This window comes from Aquarana catesbeiana, linkage group LG11, assembly GCF_042186555.1.
Source record: "Aquarana catesbeiana isolate 2022-GZ linkage group LG11, ASM4218655v1, whole genome shotgun sequence".
In the NCBI taxonomy this organism is placed as follows: Eukaryota; Metazoa; Chordata; class Amphibia; order Anura; family Ranidae; genus Aquarana; species Aquarana catesbeiana.
This window is the reverse complement of record NC_133334.1, coordinates 50,276,854-50,282,812: the sequence shown is the minus strand read 5'-3', so window position 1 is coordinate 50,282,812 and position 5,959 is coordinate 50,276,854. Positions and strand designations below refer to the sequence as shown.

Below are 5,959 nucleotides of genomic sequence, written 5' to 3'. Positions count from 1 at the left end.
TTCTGCTAGGAATGCAGCCTCCCCGGAAACAACTATCTGCAAATAAGTTCCGCACATACACATAATAAAACAATTTAAAACAGAAAGACATTTATTGGCTCTTTATCATTCTAGAAGTGCACTATCAGCATTAGATAAGCCCTTTGTATGACTATGAAGAAATAAATAGAAACAAGTCAGAAGCGGCGCTCTCCACATCTTCCAATCAGGGGGAGCCACCGTGCCTCGTGACCTGAGTTGACCCCGCCCCTCTTCGCTGGGAAGAAAATTGACGGGAGGGCGGGGCTGGTTGTTATGGCGACATGTTTTTTTTTTCCTTTCCGCCCAGAAGCCGGATATCTGACAGTGACTAGGGGAGGACTGGAGGAGTTGAGGCGAGAGGAGCGGCTGGGGCTCATACACGTACAGCAGCAAGCCGAGAGCCGCCGCCAAGGGCTGAGGTGAGAAGCACGGTGACGTCACCGGTCACATGACCTGCGGCAATTTGGGGGGGGGGGGGGGGGAATATAGCGATTGACTGACGCAGCCTCTGGTGGGTGTTGTTGCCCATAGCAACAAGGGTGCTGTTTCCGATAGCAACCAGTTAAATGACACTGGGTTCAGGAGGGCTCCAGCCTGTTTTACCTCACAGTAAAGAGAACCTGTCACCAGTGATCCTGGCTCTGTCTCCTCAGACCCCACATTCATTTTGAAAGTATTTAGGCAATTTTGAAGCGTTCCTTCTTCTTTTTTTTTTTTTTTTTTTTGCCTGCATTTGTGAAGTGTATTGTGTGTGTGTGTGTGTGCGCGTTTTGGCTGCATGCAAAATCTGTTTTGGCGTAAAAAGCGCAACATTTTTTGGTACTTGCAGAGCTGCAGGTGATCCTCGGGCCGTATTTCTGCAAAGCGGTGCCGTTATTTATGCACTGCGAATGCGGGCAGCCGTTGCACAATAAAACGTGCAGAAACGCCTGCCGCAAAATGCGTTGGCACAAAAATTAAGTATATGAGTTTCTCTAGCGCGTTTTTGGGGCAGAGGGAGGCCCATTGAAATATTACCGCTCCAAGAATGCACTAGAACAAGACGCGATAAATAAGAATGTGAAAACGCAACGTGGAAGCATCGCTCAGATGTTAGGCTTACAGTCTAAAAAAATTGCAGGAGCTCCTTCTGTGCAAAAAAAAAAAATTGCTTTGGCAACAGGCTGCCCTATGCGCGTCCTTGCAAAAAAATAAATAAAAAATTGCGGCGAATGAGGCCTTCCAGCCAACGATAGAAGTGAATTGCTTTATGTGGCACTAAGGTCCCATTCACATTAGTCGTAGCAAAACGCATTTCTGCCCGCAGCTTTTTTTCTTTTTTTGACAGAACACGCCTTGGACAGCCTGTTCAGTTGAATAGGCGGCCCTACCCACAACAAATGCGCCAAAGCAGTTCCCGCACTTTTTTTTTGGGCAGTAAATGTCACGCATTTTGATGTATGTGTCACAGGACAAAATGCAGCTTTTGGACTTGCCGTTAAAAAGAATTAAGTATGATGCATGTGTTTTTTTGTTTTTTTTTTGCGTTTCTGTACATGTTCCCGAAACGCACAGGTGTGAATGGGGCCTCAATGCATAGAACATATTCATCCAAATGCAGAATTTCCACATTCAGGGCTGGTTTATACTACGAAAAACGCACTCCAGGTCTGTTCCGGATGCGTTTCTCTCCATAGGTGGGCTTTAACGCCACGAGGATGTATATATCTCCTATGTAAACACTTTTCTGTGCTGAGAACACGTGCCCTGCATGCTGCCGCTAGTCATCAGCGGGGACCTGAAAGCTCCCAATGCATACTTGTGATTGGGAGCTTTCCAATCATGTGAGAACCGGTCACATGACCCAAATGCCTCCGCCTCCCAGCATTTAGAAGCTTCTTAGAACCCTGTCACACTGCCGCGATATGAAAGTCGCGCAATTTTTGCGGCCGCCATTTTACCGCGATTTTGGTGTGATTTTTACCGGGATTTCAGGTAATGCCTGTGTAAATTTGAGGTCTATGGACCTCAGCTTGCGTCAAAGTCGGACCAAAGTAGTACAAGGACTACTTTGAAGTCGGTGCGACTTGAAGTCGCACAGATATGAATGTTATCATTGGGAATCGTGGGGTACGACTTGTCATGTGACTTTGATGTCCAAAGTCGCCAAAAAAGTTGCACAAGTGTGAAAGGGGCCTTAAAGTGGTTGCAAACCCCCAATGTGGAAGTTGTACCTATAGGTGAGCCTTATTATAGGTTTAGGTATAGGTACTGTAAATATCTCCTAAAACGTGCGCTGTTTAGGAGATATTTATCTTGTAGTGCACCGATGATGTCATCGGCGCATGCGCTGTGAAGAAATGGCCCTTCTTCGCTAGCAAATGCTGTGACTGGCGGCTCCTGCGCGCATGCATGGGAGGGACGTCACGCGACTCCGGCCAGTCACGGAGCTGGAGTCCGCGGCCCCCCGGCAGGAAGAGGGGTGAAGATGGGTGCAGCTTCCAGCGGGGACATCGCGGGCATCGTTTGCAGGTAAGTGGCACATAATGAGCTAGTATGCGATGCATATTATGCTTTTACTTTGCAGGGAACTAAAAAGGAAGTAAAACCCATCAGGGTTCACTTCCTCTTTAATTGGCCAGGAGGTGGCGGAGGGAAGGGGTTAATTCCAAATGTCACCCCCAAATGCATCCAGCAGCAGCGCATGGCAAAACAACGTGCAAAGCTCAACGTCCAAAAAGGTACAGGAGCTCCGTTGTCGCATTTATCAAGTGAATGGGCTGCCCTGTGCACGAAAATGCACAAAAAACATGCAAAAACGCACCTTCCTGGTAAGCAAGGGGTGACCGCAGCCTCAGCATTGACCTGCTGTGTACAGCCATTCATCCCTGCGGCCGGCTGTATGTGCCACCTGCGGCTCTCTGGGTGTGAAAAACACACCCAGTTTTTAATCTACACTAATTTTTGAGCCCCCCAAGTGCAGCATTTTTGTTTTGATGAATGTAAAGCGGGGATATGCAATTAGCGGACCTCCGACTGTTGCAGAACTACAAGTCCCATGAGGCATAGCAAGACTCTGACAGCCACATGCATGACGCCCAGAGGCAGAGGCATGATGGGACTTGTAGTTTTGCAACAGCTGGAGGTCCGCTAATTGCATATCCTTGATTGTAAAGCATTATCATCGGTGTCATCATATGTTGTCATCATCCTTGTATCTAGACTGGTGGTTAGGCATGAAAATGTGTGAAAAATGCTGTAAAACTCCAGGGTTTCACATTTTCAGAGTCTCCATTTTGAAGTCTATGGGGCTAAAAATGTCTGATTCCACTCACCCACAAACATTTTTTATTTCTAGTAGCAAACTACACAATGCTTAGATGTGACCGGGCCCCATTGAAAATAAAGGGATTCTTCATGTTGTCATGCTGAAGGGGAAATTGCTCAGATGTGATGAGGGTGACGGGTCAAGTCAGTGAGTGATTTATAAGGCTCGGTATGTTGAAGGCTCGATTCACACTTGTGCGATGCGGGAACCCTGCAAATCCACTGCTGGTTCCCGCATCGCACCCGACTCGCACGGTAGTTCACACTGCCATACGCAAACTGCCGGGAGTGTCAATACATTGTTGATGATACCCCCATTTCGGCTCACATATTGCACTGCGAACTGTAAGTTCAGACATGAATAGGAAGTGGCATTCGTCAATTCATCAAATGTACTAATAAGATTTTTCGGACAAATGTCTGTATGAACGTTCGTTCGCAGATCCTACTAGTGTATGGAAGAGATGCTGGTGATGTAAATCCTGATTCCCCTGTGCCCTTCAGTCTGCTGCCTTTTCTCTGCTCCATGTGATTCTGTCATAGTTGAGTCCCATTCATTCCTTGTTTACCCGATGTGTCCACCTCGCCCCCCTGTCAGAGCTCTACGCCCTCCTTTGGACGGACTGACCCTCTTTTTGGCAACAAATTCCTCATTTCTTCATTACTGCTCAAATGTCCTCCTTTTTAGGTTTGGTGTAGAGATCTAAAGAAATAAATGTATCATTTGTATTATACTAAATGCTTCAAAATATTGTATTTGTTTTTTTGTACATTCAAATAGGAGGGAAATGCAGCATTGAGAAACGCCCCTGTTTAAAGTGATCCTGATAAGGAAATAAAAAAAAAAAAAAAAAAAAAAAGGAAAGACTTCTTCACACTGGCATTAGAAACAGAGCTGTTAACATTTGAAAACCATGTAGCGTTTGCGTCACTTCGTGTCACTGTGTGGCAAAAATGAAGCTACATGTTAAGTCTGGGAGGAGTTGAAGCTTGTCAAATGCTTCTATTCAAGTATATGGTAATGCAATGTAAATACGCCTGTAGTGCTTACAGCGCATTTGACAAGCGTTAAAGTGATTGTAAACCTCAGATATGAAATATGTACAAAGCATATCCCTCTAGGTGTTCACTTGTCTTAATCCAGAGCACTAAGTGTCATTTCTGTCTGCTGCTTTGTTCCTCTGCTATCTGCATGAATCACTTTTGACAAGTTTTTCTGACGCCAACTGATAAAAGGTGAGGGGTGGGGGACCACCAGCACAGAGCCTGTGATTGACAGCCTCAGCTCTGTTCCTGTGTGTAATGCACTATATCACTACTCCAGGTGAGTTCACCTCTGGTTCATCCTGATAACCTCTTCCAGTTGGGTGCCAGCCATGTATGATATGGAACAAGAAAAGTACGAGTGGCTGCACACCAATGATCCACTTTTATTCAACAATTAAAGGGATTGTACAGTCTCAAGGTTTTTCACCTTAATGCATTAAAGTGTCTGTTAACCCACTTTCACTACTTCATATAATCCTCCTTGTTTCGTAATAACAGGAGCTGTTATCCTGTCTCAGTTTTTTCTTAAATGCCTCCTGTACCGTATTTTAGAGCGGCTCCCCGCAATCACGTGACCGGCCGGCTCTCTCCTCTGCCTGGTTGAGAGATGCAGTGGGCAGGGCTGAGATTCCCCTGCTGACGCCAGTCAGGACGAGAGGAGGCAAGAGAGAGCCGGCCGGTCACGTGACTGCCGGGAGCCGCTCTGAAATACAGTAAAGGAGGCTTTTTTTTTTTTTTTATAAATCGCAACGGGAGCTCCTGTTATTAGGACACAGCAAGGATTATATAGGACAAGAAAAGTTATTTGAGCTTTAGGAGGGGAGGGGGCAAGCACTGACACGAGCAGGGAGGGGGGAGAGAGCACAGAGAAGGACGGAGCAGGGCTACGGACCACGATGTCAGGGCTCAGCAGCAATGATAAACCGTGGTCAGTTTACAGAGGGGAGGGCATAGTCAGGCAGAAACAGCCAGGTTTTTTAGGTGATAAAGGGGGCCAAATTACACAGCACAAGCACTGTGCTGTATAACATGCTGTAGCCTCCCTGGTGATATGATTATCTCAGATTTTTGTGTCTCAAAGCGGTACAATTGTTTTACATAAAAATTTGGTGTTTTTTATATTGTAGGCCTGTAATTCTTAGCAATAACACACTTAAATCTGTCCAAACAAGAGTCTAGTAGATATCCCGGGTATGATAAATTTTGAAACACAAAATCATAAATTATAATATAATAACTACAAATAATTATAAAAAATAATAATAATAACATTAATTTCTCCACGATTCACTATCGCTCAATTCTGCAAGTGTTCTAATTTACTATCGCTGTTTTCTAACTGGTCTAATACCACTTTTGATGTAAAGGGACACTTTTTGGTTGCTATGGACAATCTCCAGTTTCCAGGAAGAAAGAACAGTTTAAATAATATAAAACTGCATGCAGAGCATTTGGACAAACCACTAGGGACAAAAGGGATGTGAAATAATTTCATACAGTAATGTAATCTGTAAGATTACAGTGTACTGTATGTGTTATGAATTTCCAATTTTTTTAATTTGCCGCCAGGCTCCGCCCCCGTGCG

The 5,959-nt window shown here is 45.1% G+C and overlaps 1 protein-coding gene across 2 annotated transcripts in view; it reads left to right on the top strand.

The window, feature by feature from the left end:
- The first annotated feature begins 252 nt into the window (after positions 1–252).
- ARHGAP1 (Rho GTPase activating protein 1) overlaps positions 253–5,959 on the top strand; it is a 103,039-nt gene continuing 97,332 nt past the window's right edge. The window contains exon 1 of one of the 2 annotated variants that reach the window (XM_073604308.1): positions 253–440. The gene's annotated coding sequence lies outside the window, so the exon portion shown is untranslated. The remainder of the gene's footprint in view (positions 441–5,959) is intronic. The other variant, XM_073604307.1, reaches the window with a different exon arrangement.